Here is a 24,456-nt window from a genome sequence, read left to right on the forward strand (position 1 = left end):
CATTTACTCTTTCTCTCCAATGAATGATTGCTGTCACTAGAGCTGCCATTGTTTCTATGTGCTCTGTTGCCAGATCTACACCAGAGATCACAAACTATTTAGACACAACTTCGTAATGTATGGCATTTTTTTTAATGTACTTTAAATATGTTTTTTTTTGTAAAGTAAAATTTGGAATGAGCATTTTGGAAACTCATTTTCCTGTTGTCTTTCATCACTAAAATCATTTGATAATATTTATTATTTATTACTAAGGAGTGGAAATTTAAAACCACAATCTTGTTTTCAACTGCTTATGTAACAATTTTTCTAATATTTAAAAATTAAAAAAAAAATTGCTCTTTTGAGCACAGCACACAGTTTTATGGAATTCTTTGCTATTTTTAGTGACTGATTGCTGCAAATAGTTTCGCCCGTGAAATAATAATTGGTTGTTTACGTTGAGATTTTTGTATCAGATTGACTGCAACTGAGATAACACTGTCAATGAACTCAAATTTATCGTCTTAAAATAATCAACAAACAGTCAAATGAAAATCTTATAACATGTTTCAAAATAGTACATGGTTAGGTAGTATGAATCTGGCAACAGGGGAGCATCATTTCCCCTGTACTGCAGTGGAAGCCTAAGTCAGACTACAGTTCCTTCCTTCACCTTGAACGTAGAGGTAGTCGTTGCCTGGGACTCTCCACTGGAATGCAGTTCGATGCCCGGATATGGCGGTCGCGATGTTGTCGGTCAGCAGCTGGTCTGAAGATGATTGGTAGAGACCTGTAAAATTCGCGATTTCAGATCCCTAAAGGATAGACTCCATGATCCTCTATGCACTCGTGCAAATTGCATCTGCTGATTGGTTACCAACTCGTAACACCCGTTGACTGGAATGATCGTGATTCGCTAATTCTTCTGTTACAAGATTTTTCATTGGCCCAGAGTCCTTCAAATAAACTGTGGCCCAATCACTGAAGCAAAATAATGTCAAAAGTATTCGGACTCTGTCCTATCGCGAAATGAATCCGCGAATTTTACAGTTCTCTAATAATTGGTGAGGGGAATGCTGCAGAATGGTAGTCGTGCTGTATTCGCCGGCATGTGCTCCCCGTGAGGGCTGGATCACCCCCTACACGAGCTCCCAAGAGCCGCAGGGCAGTTCATCGCAACCTGGAGGTGTTTGAGGAAGAGCTACAGCGAGAGGCCGAGACAACCCGTCCCAGCATCACCCCTTAAGAGGCCACTCCAGTGTTTCAGGGGCACTACGCAACCCGCGTTAACCTCATAAGATTCAATGCTATTTTCATTTTGCTTATAACTTATTAACTAATATAGATTTCGAATTGATGCTTGCTTGATATGTAAGACAACGATGCTCTTATCAAAGCCCCTTTCTTCAAAAACGTGCATAAATTATGGTTTTATACTAATCTTTACTAATATGCATAAGTGTATTGTCTAGGTTTGAACCATAATTTATGCTCAGTTTTGAAGAAAGGGGCTTTGATAAGAGCATCGTTGTCTTACATATCAAGCAAGCATCATTTCGAAATCTATATTAGTTAATAAGTTATAAGCAAAATGAAAATAGCATTGAATCTTATGAGGTTAACGCGGGTTGCGTAGTGCCCCTGAAACACTGGAGTGGCCTCTTAAACCGGTTCGGCTAACCTGTAGTTGACGTCCTGCGTGTACCACAAGGCGCTTCACCAAGTCTTGTCACATCTCCGGGAACCCTCACACGACCCAGAGAGCCGAAGTCCATCCAAAACCTCTACTAGCTTTTCCTGGAAAAAAAGGGGGAAGGGCAGTGGGTGGTTTGATTTTCATTCCTTGGTTCGGTTTAAGGTTGATTTTCTACGGATGCTTCACTATGTACGCATTGGATTTTATTTTGTTGTATTGCAAATTTTTAAATGTCAGTAACGTAATAATCGTTGTTACTTTCTTTATTTAATTGCGTCACTGTCGCTCCCTAGAATCTAATTTTTTTTTCACAACTGGTAAATACATACTTTTTAATATCTGTGTTACATTTTTTTATTATGCTTAATTAATTGCGAGGCACAATTTTTTTTTAAATTCTCAATTTACGCGGGGGCTTCTTTGCGAAACCTGTTTCCTAGAGAGACGTGAGGCGTCGACAGATTTGGCTTTTGCCCGCCGGCGTCTCTGGCCAAGTCGCAGAGCCTGCCGTGCCTCCTCCCCCCTCCACACCCCTCCTCTCACAGCCCGCCACCCCTCCACACCCTTCCACACGCCCTCCTCCCTGGCACAGGCGACCAACCAGCTTGCGACACAGCGATTTTCCTATCCCCGCGCCAACGCACAAACTTACACTCACTGTACAAATTTTTTTTTTTTGTAAATTAAACAGAAATATTCAAGAAAAAATACAGATATTTGTAAATTTCGTATATTTACATTAAATAATAATTGGTTGTTAACGTTGAGATTGTTGTATCAGATTGACTGCAACTGAGATAATACTGTCAATGAACACGAATTTATCGTCCTAAAATAATCAAAAAACAGTCAAATGAAAATCTTATAACATGTTTCAAAATAGTACGTGGTTATGTTTTTTTAATGTGAACAAGCTAGGTAGTATCAATCTGGCAACAGGGGAGCATCATTTTTCCTGTACTGCAGTGGGAGCGTAAGTCAGACTACAAAATAGTGTTTGCAATATTACTATGCTCTGTGTTGTCCTAGTACCTCCAAGTTATTATTAAACCGTTCCCTGAATAGCTTTCCAGTATTAACTAAGCACGTAATAAGCATAATATGTACACCAATATTAAGTCGAATTGTATAACATTACAATATCTTTTCTTTGCTGTAGTAAAAATATGCTTGAATGAAATATCAATTAAAACATAAAATTATGCGCCAATTGTCGTAAGAAACAATCAGTATTATCTCGATAAACATATCCATACTAATATTATAAAGCTGAAGAGTTTGTTTGTTTGTTTGTTTGTTTGTACGCGCTAATCTCAGGAACCACTGCTCCGATTTGAAAAATTCTTTCAGTGTTGGATAGTACAGTTATCGGGGAAGGCTATATGCTATAGTATATTATCAATAACATTAGGGATCCTTACTAAAAGTCCAATTTAGAATCAAATGCGTTGGAGGGGGTTAGATACAACATGCAGTACACGTACGAAGTGTGTGTTGACAATTCCGCAGGCGCTAGAAGTTTATTTCCTATTGCCTATTAACATTGTTGCCACGCACTAGATGCCTTATCATTCTTAATTTTCCCATACAAGTAAAAAACACCTGTGTGATATTTACAACGAAGCAATCACCTTCATAAGAGTTCAATTAGTATTTTAATACTTTTTATCACTTTAAATCGCAAACCTAAACTATTGTTTTTTTTTCCTCTCTCTGTGTTTAATTTGTTTTTTTTCTTTTACTAGAATTATTTTTATTATCTTTAACTAATTTTCATTTTTCGGACCATCAATAATTTTCTTCTACCGTTACAATTCTGACTACACACACACACACACACACACACATACATATATATATATATATATATATATATATATATATAAGCGAAATACCACTCACTGACTCACTCATCACGAGATCTCTAAAACTATACACCCGATTGACTTGAAATTTAGCATAGTTACTCATTTTGTGATGTAAACGCTCACTAAGAACAGATTCTGCGGAAATCCTATCCCAAGGGGAGTTTCGGGGGCGTAATATATCAAAATTTCCAGTTTTTGGTAGGTAATCACCATGGCAACGGCTGTTGCTTTGTTGATGCTTTTTTCGTCTCTATGGCAACGACTATTTCATTGTTAGTGCAGTCCTCATCACCGTTGAAATTTTGCGGGTACTTTAAATATCAAAAATTACCCTTTTTTTCAAGTATATATATTTTACAGACTTGAAACTTCACAGTAATGTTCCTTATGTTACGCAGAATGACATTTTCCGAAAATTAGATCCCATGGGTGGTTAAAACCAGGCAATAGTGGGTACTTTGTCTGCATGAGAACAGGATTTTGCATTGTTCATGCCTTCTGCGTCTCCATGGCAACGGGCATCGCGCGGCAGTGGCGTACCCACAAGGAGGGGCATGTATAATGAGCGGCGAAAAAGTGATCTGCCTGTAGACTGCCGCAGCGGGTACATCAGTTGTACGTTGCGTGCACGAGTCGGGAAACCATCGGTGCTATTCATTTTCTCTCCGGTACATTATACAGCATTGTATTACATTTTCACTGAATTTTTTTAAATTTACCATTACTGTAAATGGGAGATGTGGCTTAATTTTTTTCCATTAGTATAGCCGTGCGAAGCCGGGTCGGGCAGCTAGTTTCATATATACCAAAATAATCATAGCCATGTACTGTACAAATTTTCCATATCTTTCTTGTAGTATTACAAACTATTTTTTGGCAACTTGTTTAGAAAGGAATTTTTTGTAAAAGTACATTTGTTCCTGTGAGGTCGATAGTTTTTTATGAATATTATTTTACAAGAGTTATTAACCTGGATGTCCATCATCAGAGGAAAAAAAGGAAAACTTGACATTGCAAGGGAATTTAGAATTCCTGAAGAAAAAAAACAGGGTATATTCAGGGAAATTTATATTGGGTCCATTGAATTCGAATGAATGCTGATTCTGTATCGTTAACATTTTAAACTATGTCATGCACACTGTATTTTCGTCTCAGTATTATTAGTTGCGGTGTTTAATGTGTCATGCAATTTTGAGATTTTTTTTTTTTTACTTTGAGCGTAAATTTAAGCTCTGGAATATTTGTAAGTGAGTAAACATTTTTATCACAAAATTGAAGAATCCGTGGAGTGTGTTAAAACTGGCGGTTTTCAATGGAAATATTACTTTATTGATCAGTGCGAAATTAAAAATATCCGGTGAAGTCAGGGATAAAGTCTGTTCGTGGATTTTACTGGACCGGTTGTTAACGCTAATAGACGGATCAGGCGGCTGTCTTCGTCATCAGTCTGTGCTCTGAACCCTGTTGGTTGAAACTTTGAATATAAATAAAACATCTATCGTCCTGTAACTCTGAATGGGTGAACTCGTTTTTCATTTGGTTCACAGCCAATAGCCTGGCAGTGAACTGAGGAATGTAGCTATTTCCCGTGTCTTGATTCCTCGTTTAAAAGTTGCACCGAATGTTTGGCTGGAATTACAGAAGACCACTCGCACCACAGAAATACGAACCTGATTCGATTCCCGACGTTGTCAGACCGGGATTTACCCCCTCCCTCTCCCCCTTCACACACACACACACACACACAAACACACACACAAACACCAATAGTCTGTAGATTCTCTCGCGAGTTTTACCGCAACCCTATCTGCCGATGAATTCCGTCGCTATAGTCTCACTCTTAGATAGCAGTAGGTACAGAGCGAATGGCACCCACTGTTGCTAGACTTATACTTTCTACCCGGCTGATTAACTGTAACATTACTATTTATATTCGATAATCATAAGTTCTAGCATATTTTAAATTTTACCAATTTGTTGATTTTTTAAGACCATAAAATAGTGCCTTTTGATATTTATTACAGTTGTATAGCTACACTATGAAAGAAAAAAAATTATATACTGTATACACCAATTTTAATTTTTAGGAGAAACTTTTTGTAACAGTCGGTCACTATCAATAACAAGGCATTCCCGTAATTACCATTATAAGGTCGATATTTAAAAAAAAGACAAAAATATTTGAAACCAAGATGGCGTTTTATGTAAAAGTTTCATAGACGAGATTGATGAAATACAACAAGAAACTGTATTACCAAAAATTTCATTCCAAATTTTATTCTTAAAAATTATTATTTTTTTCTTTAATACAGTTAAACACTTTTTAAAATTAAAATTTGTGTCTAAAACTTTTGTGCTCTTTTCATATATCTGTGACACAGTGCACACTAAGACATGGAGAGCGCGAATAGAAGATACTGTGCACTGGGAAGAAGGCGTTAATGCCCAGTCACTCTGTAATCAAAATATGAGACGCGCTATACTACTACATCTCATCGTTTAATCCGTAACGGCTAGACCCACAATGATTTCGCGGATTCACCGGGTGGCAAAATAGACTTGAAGCACATATACATCTCCCTCACGTTAATGATTAGAACTACAGAGCGCTTGACACGCCCTTGACTACCCTGAGACAGTTACAAACAACAAGTAATTGCCTGGTCACGTGTGACCTTGTTACCGACCAACTAACATCCTAATATGACTCGATTAAATACAGGTTGGAAGGAAATAAATCCACGGAATAAACGTATTTGCAGCAATGAGCCTTGTCGGAAGCGGCTTTAGCTTGCATACTTAAAGAGACCAGGAAAAATTAACGGATTTATTTCGTGATATGTTGAAATTAAAATAATTATACCCGTGTGCTTCTTCTGCTATTGGTTCACTGTTAATCTGGAGGACCGTGGGCTAGTTAGAGACCCTAAATCAAAGACGTATCGAATCACAGGCTATCCAGTAGAGACGCCTCGCCAATCAGCAGCCAATGAACAGACGACATTTTCCCGAATGTGCGAAGGATCGTGGAGTCTATTCTGGAGGTAATTAAACCCTCGAATTTTTTTTTAAAGTCCCTATGCATGCTGTTACACATCTATTTGAAAAAGGCTTTTGTGTATCTTTTGAAAAATTTCGTAACTCTTCACTGTTCCCGGAGACTGGAAAAAATTTGGAAAAAAACAGGGGAAACTCAGGGAATTGAAAAGGTGTCTTCAAAACTAGAAAATATCAGTGAAATAAACAATATATTACTTACAAAACAGTTTCAGTCATTTTTTTATATTGTAAATTATCGTAATGTCTTGAAACTGGAATGTATTATTACCGTAAATTCGTGCGGTGTTAAAAAATCCTTATCAGATATTTATTAACATTAATTAATATTAAGGTATAAGTAGGTACACATAATTTTGTATTAGGTTGAAGCACAATCAAATAACAAGTCTTTCGCATGGTCACAATCTATAGTTTTTTTCAAACATATATATTCATTTTCTTCAGACTGTTATAGAGTTCGTAACGTGATGTTAATGGAAATAACAGTGACAACTATGTATTGTGCAAGAAAACACTTTGTAGTCAGTTCTGCATGTTAAGTATCTTTTTTTTTAAATTTGTTTGGATAATAATGCTTCTGAAATATGCGTATAAACCGATAATATAAGTAGGCGGGGGGATTGTTGGGATAAGAAAATTCAGGGAAGTCAACATAAGTAAGAGTGTAGAAACCCTGCGTATGTTTATTCAACTGCTGCGCGCCAATTGGGGAACTCCTTGGTAGCCGATGATTTGATTTAGTGTCGTGTTCCGCTGTTGAATACAGCAACAGACGAGTTACCCACCTAACTGGAACTTCCCAGGTAATCAACCCCATCCAAGCAAAACCTCGTTGGAGCACTCAGGGGCTGGTTTGCATGCTAATCGCCTTTAATGCAGTTATCGTGTTTGGTTGATCCGTTCTCGACGAATCGCATTTGCCGTAACACTTTAGGGTCGGGTATAGTCTGTGACGTGTAAGTCTGAACTGTCGCTTGCGAAGCAACACTTTACCTCTGTTTACGAACACTGACAACCACATGAAGTTGTTCACACAAACACTTGTTAACAAAACAACAGTGGCAGGAGGATGTCTACACCTTTGACACCATTGTCAAATTTGAAACTAATTTACGAGGCACAAACTATAGTATTTTGATAGTGTTGCTAGTTTGATTAATGCTATTCCAAAACCGCAGGTAAAGTTATATTTTGGCAAAAAAATGTACATTAATAGTATCTACTTGAACTTGTTCATTCGCTTACAATTACAATTTTTCAGCATGTTTTGAAATAAATATTAAAAAAATTATGCTAGAAGCCCAATTTTTCAAAGCCAGATCCGTTATAATAAATGTAACTGACAAGAAACAGTTTCTGGTTAAGAGCTTAAATTTTCGCACATAATATATTTTGCTGTCAATTTTAACTAAAGTAGTGTTAAAATTCTCGCAAAATCTATTATTATATTCCTTCGGGGAAGTAAGTTTTCACGTGTCTAGATGCGATTACAGTTGTATTTATTCACATCCAGAAATAAAATTAACTACCTAAAACTAAACAAGCAGAATTAACCTCTGCTGTGAACTGTTCCTCGGGTCTTTACTTTAGGGGTGAACACATTTAATAGATTACACAGACAATGTACAAAACCTTTTAAAAAATTAACTCATAATAAATAATACTCTATAATATCAATGCAGCAGTCTAACCATCTTTTGAAGAGTAACGATACTGACGTTCATTTCAGTTACTAGCGCCAGCGATGCGGTGGAAATAGTAAAATGTTTCCGATCGGAAAGTCCATTGCGCCGCCAGTTTCTGTCGCGCTGAACTTCACAAATGTATCTAATATTAATAAGGTAAGAAAATTATTTAATTCGCGTCACGTCCGTCGCGCTGTTCGTTATTCAAGCCTCGGACACAGCGGCGAGTGTGGGCAGGACCCTTATCCGTTATTTTATTTACAAAAAAAAAAAAACTCATGACTGTTAACGTGATATTTTTAAGTGCGTCCAAGTATTACGGATGTTCCGTAGTTATTATTGATTTAGATGCCGAGTTACGGAATCATGGAATGTTATTTGTTTATTGCGGAAGCAGAAAAACTTAACAACACGTCTGGAAACTTCATACTATAAATTTAGCTAAACTAGCTATTGTAATAAGAAGATAACAATTTTTTTAATCAAATATTTAACATAAATATAAGTCCTGAAACTTATTTGAGCTTTTTTTTTTAATACCAAAGGGTTTGTTAACCTGTGTATTTTTTTTTTTAAATTGTTAAAAGGATGAATTAGCTCGTTACTGTATGGGATTGAGGGTGAAAGTATTTTGTAAATTCTAGTATTTGACATACAAGTTTATGCCGTGTTCAATTTACGCGTGTTTGCGTGCACATGTGACATTTACTGATGGGTATTTCTAGACATTGTCAGCCATGCAATAACAAATCTATTAGTAATACACTTGGAATTTTATTCCTACTAGAGTCTTCTCCAACGCAGACCCCTCCCTACCGAATAACTCTTCGAACATGTGAGGTTAAGAAAAAAATAAAAGAATCAGGCTCAGGCAGAAAGAAAAGAAGATATCGAAAATCAACCGGGCTTCCTTGTGTCCGGACCCACTTGCCTCTCTCCACCCAGGATTTTGTGTTATGGGGGCTACAGTTTAAACACAAAAACGCAGGTACTCTCCACCAGGTTCTCTGTCATCACTTGCCTAGCGTTTTTTTTATTACCAGTTTCTCATGTTGTCCCTATTACAGTTATTTGGTATGAGTCACGTCGGGCTATATTGGGGAGGAAAATACCATTATTGTAGCCCACTGATTATTATAATGATATTTTTTAAACTAATATCTTTGTAACCGTATGTCGCTTAAGTGCTACAAATTAATTTTATTCTGTTTTCGTGTTAATTTTTCTTTTAAATCCTGTAAGGGACAGGTCTGGCTGGCTGCGTCTCTGTGGCCATGCGAGTGAGCGAAGCTGCTTGGGAAGGGATGTTGAGGAGGGAGGGGGATGAGAGAGAGAGAGAGAGAGAGACGTAATGATCAACTGCAGGTTTCAGCGCAGCGGTTTAAACCGGGCGCCGTCGTCTATATATAAAAGGCTTCCTCTGGCGCGCCTGCGGAGGTAGGCCACCCGCGCAACTCTGAAGGCCGGTCAGCCACCTCCCGCTCCGCGACTGTTGCCTCTCCCTCCCCTCCTTTGTGTCTCCCACCCCCTCTTTTTCCCTTCTTCTTCTGCCCCTGCTACCACGCGGCGCATCTCCTGCTACCCTTTCATCTTCTTCCTGGTTCTCACGCCACACGTGCTCTAGGGGGTAGTATCCTAAATTATTTTGCTTCTGTGATTTCGTGTTTTTGCTCTTTATTTTAAACAAATTCCGTAGTATAACTATAGGTGATTTTTTCATTAATTTAATAAGTATTTATTTAATGAATTTCGGAAACTTAAAGGTCGATTTTTATTTCAACCCCAGCATGAACTCAGAGTATGTAATCGTCTTGCATACAGTTTTTAAATTAATAGTTTTTTGTAGCCTGTGACACGTTTCACTTATTTTTTTTTATATCTTTCATAAATTAATTTAAAAATGATTTTTGAGATATTAAATTTTTTTATTGGTTTATGAATTATGTACAAAAATAAGCAATAAATGTCAAAGCTACAAACAAACGATTAATTTAAAACTGTAGTTAGTTCTTGCAAGGGTTGAATACAAATTGGTCTTTAAGTGTCTAAAACTTTTAATTAAATACTTATTAAATTTTTAAAACAATTAATTTTTGTTGTACCTACTGTGATTTTGTTTTAATAATGAGCGAACACACAAAATTATTAAAGAGACATTATTTAGAATATTACCACCTCAAGGCCCGGTTTATGAACTATGAATCAAATGCAATAAATTAAAATAACGATGTCTTCAAATATCCGTTTACAAATCAAAATAGACGCAAAAACGCAACGCAAACATTGACCGACTTCGAGCCTCTTGCGTTTTGGCTTGCGTATACGACTTCTATACAGGTATTTTAAAGTGTAGTGTTCCGAACGTACTGTGATAGAAGGCTACACATTTTTTACCTCACACATCATGTTATCATTTACTAAATAACCACGCTGTAGGAGCAAATGACGCTTTTAAACAGAATTATTTTGTATTTCACGTAGTTTCCGCACCCGCCTATAGAATTCGCTGCCGGAGCAGCTATGTAGACTGTCGAATGATTCCATTTGCAGACCGAAATTTTAAATGGCTCCGATTAAAGCCGAAAAGAAATTTAAAAAAACGTCACCTCGTCTTTGGACCTGATTTTCGAGAATGAATATTATTATAATACTTTCCATCTTGTTAAAAATCCCTAAACAGATCATACTATAAAGTTTCTTTTTTTTGGCTTTGTGAACTTTGGTTAACGCCATCCGCCACAGATGGCAGCACCGTGGTTACACATTTCCGTTCGATTAACGAAATTACGCCCACAAAATGCCGTATACTGAGAGTCGAGATGTTACACATCAAATATATCGTGGCGTATTCGAAGTTAAAGCCGTTAGATAATGGAAACGGCCAGTAAATGATACGGAGCGGGAGTACGTAGTGACGTAGGCGTGGAGCACGCCAGGGCGCACACATGGCCGGTGCTACCGTTGCTATGGCAACGGGGCCCATGGGTCTAGGGGGCCTACGAAGGAAAGAAAAAAACTTAAAACAAAAAAGTAGACAATTTTAAATAAATCATAGAAAACAATTAAACAGTAAGGCCTAAATTTAGTTACCGATGAAATATTATACCAGAGTAATATTATTCGGAATATGCTGTGCGTACAGAACGTGTCTGAATCTACAACTAGTTTTAATGTGTTTTAAAAGTAATTGTGAAAAGGTTAATAAAATATAACTAAAACAATGTACATAAAGGGAAAAAAAAACATTTTTTTATCTCTGTTAGAAAAAAAAGGGGGGTGCCATCATAAAAAATAGGGGGGGGGGGGGGGGGGGTCATCATGTCTTCTAGCAACGGGGCCCACAGAATGATGTGGGGGTCCTGGAGCACGCAAGCCAGAAGACGCGTGCTCGCGAGAGTTGCCACATCATCGGGCCGAGGTCGCCAGAGCCTGAGCGCCTAGCCGGGCCTTGGCGGGGCCCAGGGTTCGATGACACCGCGCCGTGTGCTGAGTCCCGCCCGCCTCTCCCGCGCCGCCTCCCCTCCGCCCGTGACGTCGGCGATACGCGGCCGATAACCGCGTGACGCGTGCGCTACACTCCGTCCGCTGTAGCGCGTCTCCTCCAGCCGTGCCATACCTCGTTCGCCGTAGCTACGCCTAGACTGCAGCGTCTTGTCAACTTTAAAAAAAAAATATTTTGTATGGCATCGATAGTTATTTTAAATTTTAACATTTTAATTTTACCATTTGTTGATTTTTCCAAGACCATAAAATAGTGTATACTGACAGTGTGAGTACAGTTGTACAAAAATGGTAAATTATCAGCACCAATTATTATTTCACAGGTGAAATTATTCTTTGCAATCGTTCAGTATCAAAAACGAAGCTTTAGATGTATTATATGCTATCATATAAAAATATATAAAAACAATTATGACAAAAATGAAGAATCCAAGATGACTTCTTTCAGTAAAGTTTCTTTAGAAGTAAGAATTAAACATTATCATTTGATTAATTTAATACAACACGAAAAAGATCTACAATATTCTAATTCCAAAATTTTCTTTACAAATAAATTTTTATGTACCTATTATTTTAAAACATTAAAACATCACAAAGTTGTGTCTAAATCTTTTGTGCTCTCCGCGAATATCCGGCAACAGAGAAGATTGAAACAAGGACAGCGTTAATATCAGATCTAGTATAATGAAAAGAAACAGTAAATGCCCATTTAATAGCACAGTGCAAACTAAGGATGAGACACGCTGTATACTCGGTCCGCCGTGGCGCTTCCCTCAACATTGCCCTATCCGCCGTAAGTTAGCAGTTGATTCATGCAATCTTTGACATGTTAATAGTTCACGTTAAATGAGAAATCCCCCAGCCCGCTTTCTCATGCGAATAGCAAACGCTAATTCCATGTTGATGTGTTGTTTACATCTTCTTTTGAACAAAAGATACTCACTTCAAGATGGAAATTTTTAAGATTCTTTCCAGCAAGTTCCTTTCAAGGAAATAAACTTCTAGTATTAGCATTTATAGAGCCACGGTTTGTTTCGCTAACCAAATACTAATCACAGTGATAGAAATAGATTGAGACTTCCGTGTTAGATTATATATTCTTTAGATTTTGCAGTATTTTATTTGGCGCAGTTTAACTAGTAGAGGAGAAATCATAAATTAGTACCTAACGTAACTCCACACGCCTGATTGGAATGGTTTAGTTTTTTACGTCATCAATATCAAACTCACGCTATCAAGGGTCACGGCAGATAGTCGTAAATCCACGCACTATTGCTGATTCATAGAGCCACGATTCGCTTGGCAGCAAAGTATACTTGAAGCACACATACATCATCTGCTTCACGTTGATTATTGGACTACAGTGCTCTCCACATTTCCTTGGCGACTCTTTAAGCTAATATATCTAACTATATAATTATAAGTTAAGCTGAATCTAGCTTGAAAGTGAAGTAAAGCCGCGAAACCATCAGGCATGTCATAATCACCGCCACCATCATCGACATCAAACTGCCACGTTCAGAGTGTTGCAGGAGTGTTCTTCCTGGCATCGCAGTTGCAGTGTTATCTTATCGCGAGCGATAGCAGTCTTTGGACCCAGCAGCACGGCGATCAGACTAAATCTAGTTGACAGTTCAGTATTAAAGATTTAAGGCCCTAGCCTACCCCAGAAAAAAAAACCAAGCTGTTTGAAAACTTCTTCGAGATGCCCTAGTGGTGTCTGTTTACGAAAAGCATTTAAGGATACGCTGAGGGCGTACGTGTAGTTCTGTTTCCGTATTTCGTTTTATAAACTATATTTTTAGGAGAGTGAAATGGCTGAAACGTGTGTTTTCAGGATGAATTTTAGGCTTACAGCTTCTTCAAAGCACGCAAGGGACACTTTATCTTCATTTCTCCGCAATATTATGTTATGGTCGGCGCTCAAATGTCACAGTTGTCCCGTGCACGACGAGAAGACTGCGCCCAGTTCAGAGGCGACACCGCGCTATAAGCACCAGCGAGCGTCGCACTTACCATCCCGCCTCGCTGACAGAAGTACTCCTCTGCCCCTTAACAGTAAGGACAATTCCTGGCACACAACACTGTGTATACGAGTGTGATGGATTATGATTGACGCACACGACCCGTCAACGACAATGATGAAGCATAAATCATAAACCGTCGATTGAAATTTCGGTTCTCTCTCTCTCCCCCCCCCCCCCCAAGGATTCCTGGAAATCACTCCAGGCGAACGCTGGGACGGTTCCTTCCTGTAGGTCACAGCCGAATCCTTCTTTGTTATCCCTGGACTGTTTTGTTGTATGCTCCCGCCGCCACCACCACGCGCGTTAGCAGTGAAACTTCACGTGTAAGAATGTACAAACATGCATGCAAATATGCGAGTGCGCAGGTATGCGAGTGTGAAAATGTGTGAGTTTCCTCTGGTGCAAAACTGAAAAAAAAGAGCGCCTCACTACCGAGTTCCCTCCCCTTCTCCGTCATCTAGCGCCCCACTCCTGATCGTTGCTCCCCCTGAACCTAACGGTTGCGTTCTAGCGACGTCATCACCCCGAATTTGCCTTTCCCGACTGCAGAGTTATTTCGCTTCAGAGACCGTGTTTCTTATATAAACCGTGTTTCTTTCGACGATTAACTGTGGCGAAGCTTGCGGACTGAGTGTAAACCCCTTCCCCCCCCCCCCCCTATTTACCTTCTCTCTCTTGCAGCCGGGGCCAGCGCGACTCTGCGTGTCGCCACACAATGCCGTCGCGGCCTGTTGCCCGTGGAGACCTTGCTTCGACTCCTGCAGAGGGACCTCCCCTCCACCTTCCCCTCCTCCTCCCCTCCACCCCTTGGTGGAGTCCGCCTCGCCGTGTGACGCTCTCATCGCAGTGGCGCGACACCTAACAAATCGTGTTCGACGTATCCGTGACGTTCGGCGCGACAGACACTCAGGTTGAAAAGGTTTTCTGTTTCCAAAGCGTTGCGGGTGCAACGTTAGTAAAATGAGCGTCTTTCTCTCTCTCTCTCTCTCTCTCTCTCTCTCTCTCTCTATATATATATATATATATATATATATATATATATATATATCAAAATAAATTTAAATGGTTTTATTATTGCAATTTTAAAAATGTTTACTGAATCATGCAATTTGTGAAATCTTTGAAATATGAGTTCTTTTTAGAATTCAAGCTAGATTTTAACTAAACATATTTGTCTGAAACATCTCGGTTGAAAAAAAAAAATATTGATGATAGTCGTATACTCGCCTGAGTGTTGCATATTTAAATGGCAAGAAACAGTTCGTGCATAATCGATTATGTTTTCACAGTGTGTTCCGTCTCGGTGATTTATTCTAGATCAGTTGATTGATTCTGATGAAAAAATAACTTGGTGCAATCTTGGGATACCTGCACTGTGCACTCTAAGAAAAGCAGTCAAAAGAATATTCAGCCTAAGAACGCTGTAAGTTTCACTAGCAGTGGCAGAAAAGCATCGTGTGACACCGGTCTTAGTTTTCAGTTCCCCTCTCAGGGTTTACTGTCAGCTCGCGAGTCGCCAGTCGGCGCGCGGAACTCCAGTGTCAGAGCGCCATCCACAAACCGCTCGTGTCTTGAGAGGTGTCTGATTGCGAATAGCACTCAAGAGCCACTACACTTGCATATACCAGATTACGTTTTATGATTTCGATTTGAACACGTACTTTTAGAACAGCGTAAAAAAAATTCTTAAACCGGCATTTTTCATAGTTGTTTTTAAGTGTTTTTTGACGTGACAACGTCTAATAAATCGATTAACGCCGGCTTCACGCACGAAAAAGTGTCCCGTTACGCACATTGTCCCGTTACGCTGTGTCCCGTTACGCTCATTTTACGCTTGCGCCGCATCTATCTCTCTTCCACTCGATTGGAACAACCATCGATTTGACTTTTTCGAGGCACATTAAACTTGAAACACTCCCATTCGTTTCCTACTTTTCCTATCATCGTCCTATCATTAACAGAATAACACAGATTGGAAGAAGTTAAATAGTAAACATGTATAAAAGTTATAGTTAAAATAATCTCTTCGTTAAAGTAATAAACATATTTGAATTAATGAGTGTAAATGAAAGTAAATTTATCAATTAAATTGTAGATTTCATATCACTACTTCTTTGTATCCATACAAAATAGTGATAATTCAATAAAAATGATTCAATTTTATTCATAAAAGTATGCAATCATTTCATCAATGTTTTGTTATGACGTTGTCATGTTAAACTATGGTCCGTAATCCGACTTTACAGACAACCAATTTTTTTAATAATAAGGTCACCGCTTAGGGTACATTCCCATGTGTAGAGGCGCGTTACCGAAGCGAAGACTGCGCGGCAGTTCTGTGCCTCGCGCGTAGAGGCGAAGAGGCGTGTGATGCGCGAGCCAGTGTCGCCCTTAGCGCCGCTAGTATCCCCAGCCACGCCAAGGTCCTACGTGACCTTGCACTGTGGAGAATTGCTCCAAGGTTCACCTTAAAGTTTTCTACAAGCTTATCTGGTAAAAGTTCTGTATCACGTATCCAAGCTAATTTCTTGAGCCCGGTGGCATTATTCTGTACGCATTGATCCTTTGCTACATGAAGCTTGCTGTTTTAATTTAGTACGTTGAAAGATCCTGAGCCGACAAAAAACTTGTGTTATAACAATGGATAATTATAGAAAGTTGAATATCTTAGCCTTTGTCACAGACGTGAGCTCTCACGCGAAAACTTTTGAAATTCATTTGTAATAATAATTTTTACCGCGTATTATATTGTATTAAAGCAAATAAAAGTTCAGATTACATAGTAATTTTTTTTTCCCTGCACGTCACTTTGAACACATTTTAAAAACATATTTTTAGCGGAAGAAGGAAAAAAACGTAAAAAATAATACTTCCATACAACCCCATTGGCGTGTTTATCCCGTTTTCATGAGAAAACCAGGTCATGATATTTCATTGAACTTAATTTCGAAAATTCGAAAGACTCTTAGCATTTGTTTTCCACTGCGATTACATTTCCATACCGAGAGTTTTAATAGCCACCGCTTGTTTGAATATCGATCGAGAAAAGTGGTTTTGCTGACAGAAAATAAGGTTAAACCTGCATATTCTGACGGTTTTGACGGGGGAAAAAAATTCAGCATTTTTTTTTTAATTTTCTCATTAAGTTTTTGTAGCTGGATTCACTGGATGCAAGTGACCTGACAGTGGAACATTTTTTTAGGGCCACAAACCCTGAGAAATATCGCTAATTTCTTACCAGCAGATGCGATGTAAAGTCATTTAATTGGAAATATAATCCAAAAAGCTTAGCATAGGCGACCGAACTCTGCATCTAACGTCACTACGTTACTAGTTTTAGCTTTAGTCTCATATCCCGATAAAGGGGGGGGGGGGGCCCGAGGAAACCTACCCTGCCTCCCTTGTTGATGTGTCGCGGCGAGTTTCTGCCAAAACGGGCGTTCATGACCTACTATCGTTCATTGACCTCTGAGATAAACGTTTGTAATTTCATGGCGCTGATCGAGATTAGATATCGATATCAATGTCGTCGACCTTTCAGTCTCGGACTATGATTGACTTTCCGAGCACTGTCATAGCGAGAGAGAGAGAGAGAGAGAGAGAGAGAGGAACGTACCAGCGGGCTTAGGTATACCGCCTCTGAATGCTAAGATAGCTGAGACCAGAGGCTTTGGTTCTATCCCAACACGTAGCATTTGTTTTTGGGTGCCGAGTTGGTTGAATGACTGATTCGGTGCCAATAGTAATCACAAAACGTACATTTAAAGTACATTTTTTTTCCATAATTAAACAGAAAGTAAATCGATTGCCTACCACGCCTATTATCATTAGCGTAACTAATCGATACTTTGAGGTGGGACAGTTTTGTCGTGGTTGATGTTGGAAAGAGCCCAGTTTCGACCCCTGACTGGGTGAATCGCTCACAGTTCACAGAGATGACGGCCACAACCACAACCCGAACACTTCCGAAGTTAACCGAAATAAAAAGTTAGGTTGGATCATAGTAATAAATAAAAGTCTTTTTTCCGGGAGGTTAGGTTAGGTTATCGTAAATAAAATAAATGGTTGGTTAGGTTAGTTTTATTTAAAAATACTTTATAACCGTCAAATATACCGTCAAAAATACTTTATAACCGTCAAATAAGGTATAAAACCTTTCTTCACGTGCGATCGGTAAACTTCGGAGAACTTCGGAACTGTTCGGGTGTGGCTCTCGACCCTTTGAACTGTAGGCTTACCCGGGCTGGGTGGTTGATCTTTCATTGCATCACGCCTAGGAATAGATATATAACACGTAAATCTTCCTTTGCAAGGAACATTTGACGTGCTAAATAGTTTTTTTTATTTCTCTTACTATTATTGATTCATAAACCCATTAATATTTAATTTATTATGTGTATTGCTTGACCATATACCATTCAGTTCGGTGACGTTTTATTTTTTTAATCATTGGACTTCGTGTAATTTGACGTACTCTGAAGGTCACGATGGGTTTTGAACTCATTGCATTTTAGGAAACGCATCACCAAACGATTCGAATGAATATTATTTTTCTCAGAAAAATAACTGCGAGCTAGTAATTTTTTGTACAGTCTATAAGATTTTTTTTTTTTCAATTGAGCTAGACTTCTTGTCGATGGCAAGGTTATTAGAGACGAAGTAACACGGCCATGTCCTGCTGTAAAAAAAAAAAAATAATGACTCACACTCATTCAAAATTTTCCACGAAATACTACCTGTTTCTACAAATGGTTCGGATTATCTGGCACGCGGTAGGTATGCAGCCTGTGTAATTTCACTTGTCTCTCAATTTTTTTTTTTACAGTTCTCAAAACTACCAATGGTTAGAGACCTGCAAAATTCGCGGTTTCGATGGCCTTGTGGATAGACTGCACATTCTCTTGTACACTTGGGGAAATACCGCAAAGTTTATTGGTTGTTGACTTGTAAGTCGTCTCAGCTGGTTTGTCCGTGATTCGATCCTTCTTTGGTTCAGGGATTATAATTTGGTTGAGATTCGCCAAGATGAACAATAAGTAGAGACCGGAAAAATTCGCGAATTCATTTCGCGATAGGCTAAAACACAAATCGTTGTACCTCAGTGCTGCCTCTGCTATTTATTCACAACTCACCTGGATGACTCTGGGCCAATGAGAAACACCCGACCAAAGCTTTATCGAATCACAGGCTGCTACGCTGGAACGTATCACAAGACAGCAGCCAATGAGTGGGTGGCAATTGACCGAGTGTACGTAGAACTATGGAGTTCATCCTACAGGTAGGGATAGGAAAAATTCGCGGGTTCAATGACCTGCAGGATGACCTCCATAGTTCTACGTACATTCGGTCAAATGCCACCCACCCATTGGCTGCCGTCTTGTGAGACGTCCCAACGTAGCAGCCTGTGATTCGATAAAGCTTTGGTCGGGCGTTTCTAATTGGCCCAGAGTCATCCAGGTGAGTTGTGAGCCAATAGCAGAGGCAGCACTGAGGTGTAACTATTTGTATTTTAGCCTGTCGCGAATTGAACCCGCGAATTTTTCCTATCCCTACCTACAGGTCATTGAACCCGCGAATTTTTCCGGTCCCTAACAGTAAGCCAATAGAAAAATTATCTAAGAGGTATATGTGTTTGAATTCTAGCCTGCTATCACCGAATGAATCCGCGAATTTCGCAGGTCTCTATACCAATGGTCCCCTGTGATCTTCAGCCACTAGTGATGTGTTGGCAGTGTTGGAGGCCTTAGTAATGAAGTTGGCAGCATCCGAGTATAGGGAATAACACGTCGCGACAGGCGTGCGGATGTTCGCGGATCGCTCGGCTCTCGTTGGCAGATCGCGCGGCCGGGTGCAACGGCCGGGCCGGTAGAGCACGGGACAACGTGGGCCGCGCGGCGTCACCGCCGAAAAGGCGAAGGTGCGCAAGCGCGACGGACCCGCGAAGGTCGTTCCCCCCTTGGGGAGGGGCGGCGGGAGGGGAGGGCCGAGCACCCCCCTCCACCCCTCTTTTGAGTCACGGCTGATTGCGTCGCCGCGCGCTTCCGGGACCCGGGGACTCGCGGCTCCGGCGAAGACGCGCCGCCTTGCCGTGGGTCAGCTCGCGCCCCGGACTGATATCGCCTTGCCTTACACTTAACCACATATTACATTTACAATTAAAAAAATAAATATTAAATAGACTATGCGTTGGAGTGGCTTCGCTGCTGACGCAATCTCCTCCTATACAGGCGGCCCCCCCCCCCCCTCACCATGCGATCGGAATTTTCACTTCAAAACAAAAAAAAATATCACTTAAAAAAATGACTAAACTAAGAAAATAGCTCACACTTAAACTACGGAAAAAAAGGGCGAGTTAAAATTTTTCATCTTTGCTCTTATAGAGAAGAAGTACAACATTTAAATGTAATATTTAAAAGAAATAAAATAACCAGAACGAAAAAAATATAATTTATAAAAAATATAATTTATGTAAACTAACTAAAAAGTATTTTTCAAACCAAAAACTATAAATATTAAGCTAATTTACTTACACATAAAATGTATAGGCCAATCATTCACATGCAGTCTCGTACGTAAAGTTGCTTTAAAAAAAAAAAAAATACCACATACACTACCCATTTCAAGTTACGATAATTTTTTTTTTTAATCTTTCAAAACTGATTTTCTGTAGTTTGAGTGTGAAATTTGTGTGTAATTCATACGTCTATTATCGAGAGGGGAAATCGATATATTTCCTTCCTCTAACTATAGCCCGTGTCGTGTTATCCATCTCTGCAGTAGTACCAGCAATCCATCACGTGGTGTCCGTTCGTCAGCACTGACAACAAAAGGATACATGGACCATTCGTACTATACCTTCGAGAGCTGTCAAATTTGAGACAAGTAAAAAGACACAAGCTGTATCCGAATAGTGGCCTAATGGATCCTTTAGCTAAGGTATCCATAGATAGTGTATCGTAATGGACGCGGCCATCTTTGAGTTGTATCCGAATTCTCACAAGGTATGTCGATGCATCCTCTCATGCGTCCACTAATTCGAGATTTTTAGGGATGCGACTCTCGCATCCACTGATACCCTACAGATTTTTTTTGTTAGTAGTTATGGGCCCACCCAACAGATAGCGTCACATGGTTTCAGTTTCCGTGGTAAGAGTTGCACTTCTTTATCTCCCTCCTTGCTCTATGAGTTTCTGGTCTTCTGGATATAGGGTCAACATTGGCTTGCAGTTTACCACTGATACCAGTTGATTTCCCAACCCCGAAGATGCCTGCTGCAATTCAAAGTGAAACATCGGTTGCAATCTACCGCTTCGACGCAGCTTAACCTCGAAAACCAACACAGTTTGCAATGGCCGACAGATCGCTTCTTACCCAATGCACGCGAATAAACGTAAACGAGGACTCCTTCGGGACGCGCCCGTACACGTCATGCGAGGCCGCGCTCTAAAAGGAGATACACACTGTCGCTGAGTTGTTGACTCGTTAGCCTCCGGAAATAGTGTCAAGGTCGTTGGCTCGTAAGATAACAACAAAAAACTGAAACTTTTAAACTACAATACAGAATATACATATTTATTTTCTCTCTCAGCTCACTAATTTTAGAGATGGATAGAGCTGTAATTTTATTTTCTTCGCTGTTTTCAAATATTGCCCACCACTCTTCATAACTATTTTAATAGTTTCTTAGCACAGTAATCAAATATATTTTCATTTAACTCTTTACTAATTCTCTTAAGGGGGAGCAAAGGGAACCGATATACGCCAGATGCGTTCCAATTTTGTTTTTTTTATGACTGAACAATTTATTTATAGTTTAGTATTTAAAATTTGCTTTCGCGAAGACAGTATCCACATGCAAAGAAATTTTCAAATACCATAGCATAGTGACTATTGACAGCATTATTTCAGCCATAGTCATTAACAAAAATCCAACATTAAATGCTAATGATTTTACACGAAAAACTATTTTTTTTCGCCAGCCGGACACTGTTAGCTTCAGGAGTTCCACTGGCCAGTCGGTCGGCGCGCCAGCATGCGCGGAGGGGTGCGATGCAGGCAGCGCCCGTCCCTCCACTTCCTCTACACGCACCACCCGATTAGCGGCCTGTCTTTGTCTCGCCTGGAGTATTCCGTCCGCGCGAAGTGGAGTAACCAGGGCGCCAATGCTCTCGCAGCTTCGGGCGTCCGGGATTCTGATGACGTGGCACTTCGGAGGACTGCGAGAAGATCTTCCCAGGGGCAGGACTTGGCTGGTTACATGAATGGAGAGACTTGGCCTGCGAGGCCAGGAATTACAGCACACCGACCAGCCTCTAATGCACACCAACACGACACTACATCACGCCAGTTAGCCGATACGAACCTACCAGCGCACACACAGGCCCGTGTGCCAAAACCTATCCCACAAGACACGCACCCCCGCCGTCGATTCAAATGATTCTTCACCAGTGTGTGGGGTGCACCTGAATTACTATGCACTTGGCGAGTTATAGAAACTTCTGTTTTCTGGTCTCGCCCACGCTTACTGCCCCGGATGGCAATGTGATGAATCGGCAGCGGCGAGACCAGTGAAGTTTAAGGGGGCGAGTGACCTCTTGTGCCCTTGGTGGGCGATCGGCGGACTTCGTGCGCGAGAGGACCGGAGCATCGGGGGCTGTGTTGTGTGTGCGGCGGACGAGTGAGTGGTGCGAGGCAGTGTGCTGGGACAGAGGTGCGCGGTGAGAGACGTGCAGTAGAGAGAGCCACAAGTCGAGCCGAGCTCCAGTTGTGAGAGTGAATAGTGGAGTTATGAGAATGCGATCAATTTCTGGTCAGCCATTTCAATTATTATAAAACACTAAATAGTTAAAAAAAAAATTAGCTAATGAAGAAAACTGCACTTAATCAATTCGGCTGTTCTTTCCGAACCTGATTTTTCCACTTGTAACATTAAAATGGTTTAAAGAAGACAATTAAAAAAAAATCTAACGATAAAAAAAATTATGGCATGAAAACTGTTGAAACCAAAATGTTTTTTTCAGCTTGAATCTATCTTCCTTAAAAATAAATTACAGGAATTATTATTTCTTGTATAATTTTTGATCACACTCAGAAATTTCCCAGTATTCAGACTTTGATTCGTAACCGGGCCTTGAGAAAACAATGCAGGCTCATCCTACCGACCAACGACATGCATATGTACGTGCTTTGTTCTGATATATCGACTGTAGGATATGTGATTTTCTTGCCCGAAGTTATTTGAGGCATACGTGTAAACTGTTTTTATCTTGATTTGTCAGTTGGAGCGGCGCATTTGGGAAATATTTGGAGAAAAGATAGTCAATTATGTGACTTCTAAGCTATTTTCACAGTCACTAGGTGTATATAAAGAAGATATATATGAATAAATTTAATAATTATTACTGACGCTGAGTAAATGGTGTAGCTAGGTTGCTAATCGTTTCTTTTATAGCGTTGATAAACAGCTAAATAAATAAAAATGACAATTTTTAAGTTTTATTTGTAATTTGCAGCCCCACAGAATAATTTAACCTTAAAACACGCCGATCAGAGTTTTTGAAAATAAAAATTTAACTTCTCACGTTGGTACGTAACTGTGAACAGTAGGTAATATTTATAAATCTTTAAAAATAAATCAAACTTGAGAGTGTTCTAAAGTTGGCGAGTGGGACAGGCGAAGCACACTTCGTAATGTTTGCAACAATGGCGGAGAGGCGAGCGAGTGACGTAGGAGCGGCGTACACACCGCGGCAGTTAAAGAAGTTCGCCGGTTTGTTTTGTTGGCAGCAGCGACACGTGCCGGCGGCCATGAAGGTCGGTCAGCGCTCCGCCGGGCGTGACGTCATCGTGACGTAGCGCGGCGCGGCGCAGGGGTGCCCAAGCCGCGGTCAGGTTGCGCCACGTTCGAACCCCGGTCTGTTTTGGTCCGACCGTTAAATTATTCACCGGATGTAAACTTGAGTTCACCATTTCTCAACGCAAGACTCGTTTTCTAAATTGTTTTGCTTCTTTAATTTTGTGTTTTTTTTTCCACATCATTTTAATTGATTTAATATGATTATCTTCTGTAACGTATCTCCTTGACTCTCTAAGCTACAAGATAAATCTGATTTAAAAATTGTTTTAAACGTTACAAAATAAGTTTTCGTGCATTCACTACACATTCTCATGAAACATTAGAATCGTAGTGGTTTGTAATAGTATTATCGCTATTTGTATGATGATATTTACTGGAATAATATTTTACATATTCGTTAGTAGGACTTTACTATATCCTATTATAAAAATATAATCTAAATCTGTCTGTTTATTTCATTCAGATATGTACTATTGTACTATGTACTGACGGCGCGGGTTGTATTTGTTTCATATGTACTGACGGCGCACTCTATCTTTGTGCTGCTTGTGTACTGACGGCGCGCGTTGTCATTGTGCTGCGTGTGTACTGACGGCGCGTGTTGTCTTGGTGCCGGACTTGTGTACTGACGGCGCGTGTTGTCTTTGTGCCGTGTATGTACTGACGGCGTGCGTTGTCTTTGTGCTGCGCGTGTACTGACGGCGCGCGTTGTCTTTGTGCCGTGTATGTACTGACGGCGCGCGTTGTCTTTGTGCTACATATGTACTGACGGCGCGCGTTG

At 40.0% G+C, this 24,456-nt stretch overlaps 1 protein-coding gene across 2 annotated transcripts in view; it reads left to right on the forward strand.

Moving 5' to 3' along the window:
- Window positions 1-24,456, forward strand: part of LOC134528159 (probable nuclear hormone receptor HR3) — a 428,545-nt gene that overhangs the window by 358,471 nt on the left and 45,618 nt on the right. The window lies entirely within an intron of this gene.

The sequence above is a fragment of the Bacillus rossius genome, chromosome 1 (assembly GCF_032445375.1).
Source record: "Bacillus rossius redtenbacheri isolate Brsri chromosome 1, Brsri_v3, whole genome shotgun sequence".
Classification (NCBI taxonomy): domain Eukaryota; kingdom Metazoa; phylum Arthropoda; class Insecta; order Phasmatodea; family Bacillidae; genus Bacillus; species Bacillus rossius.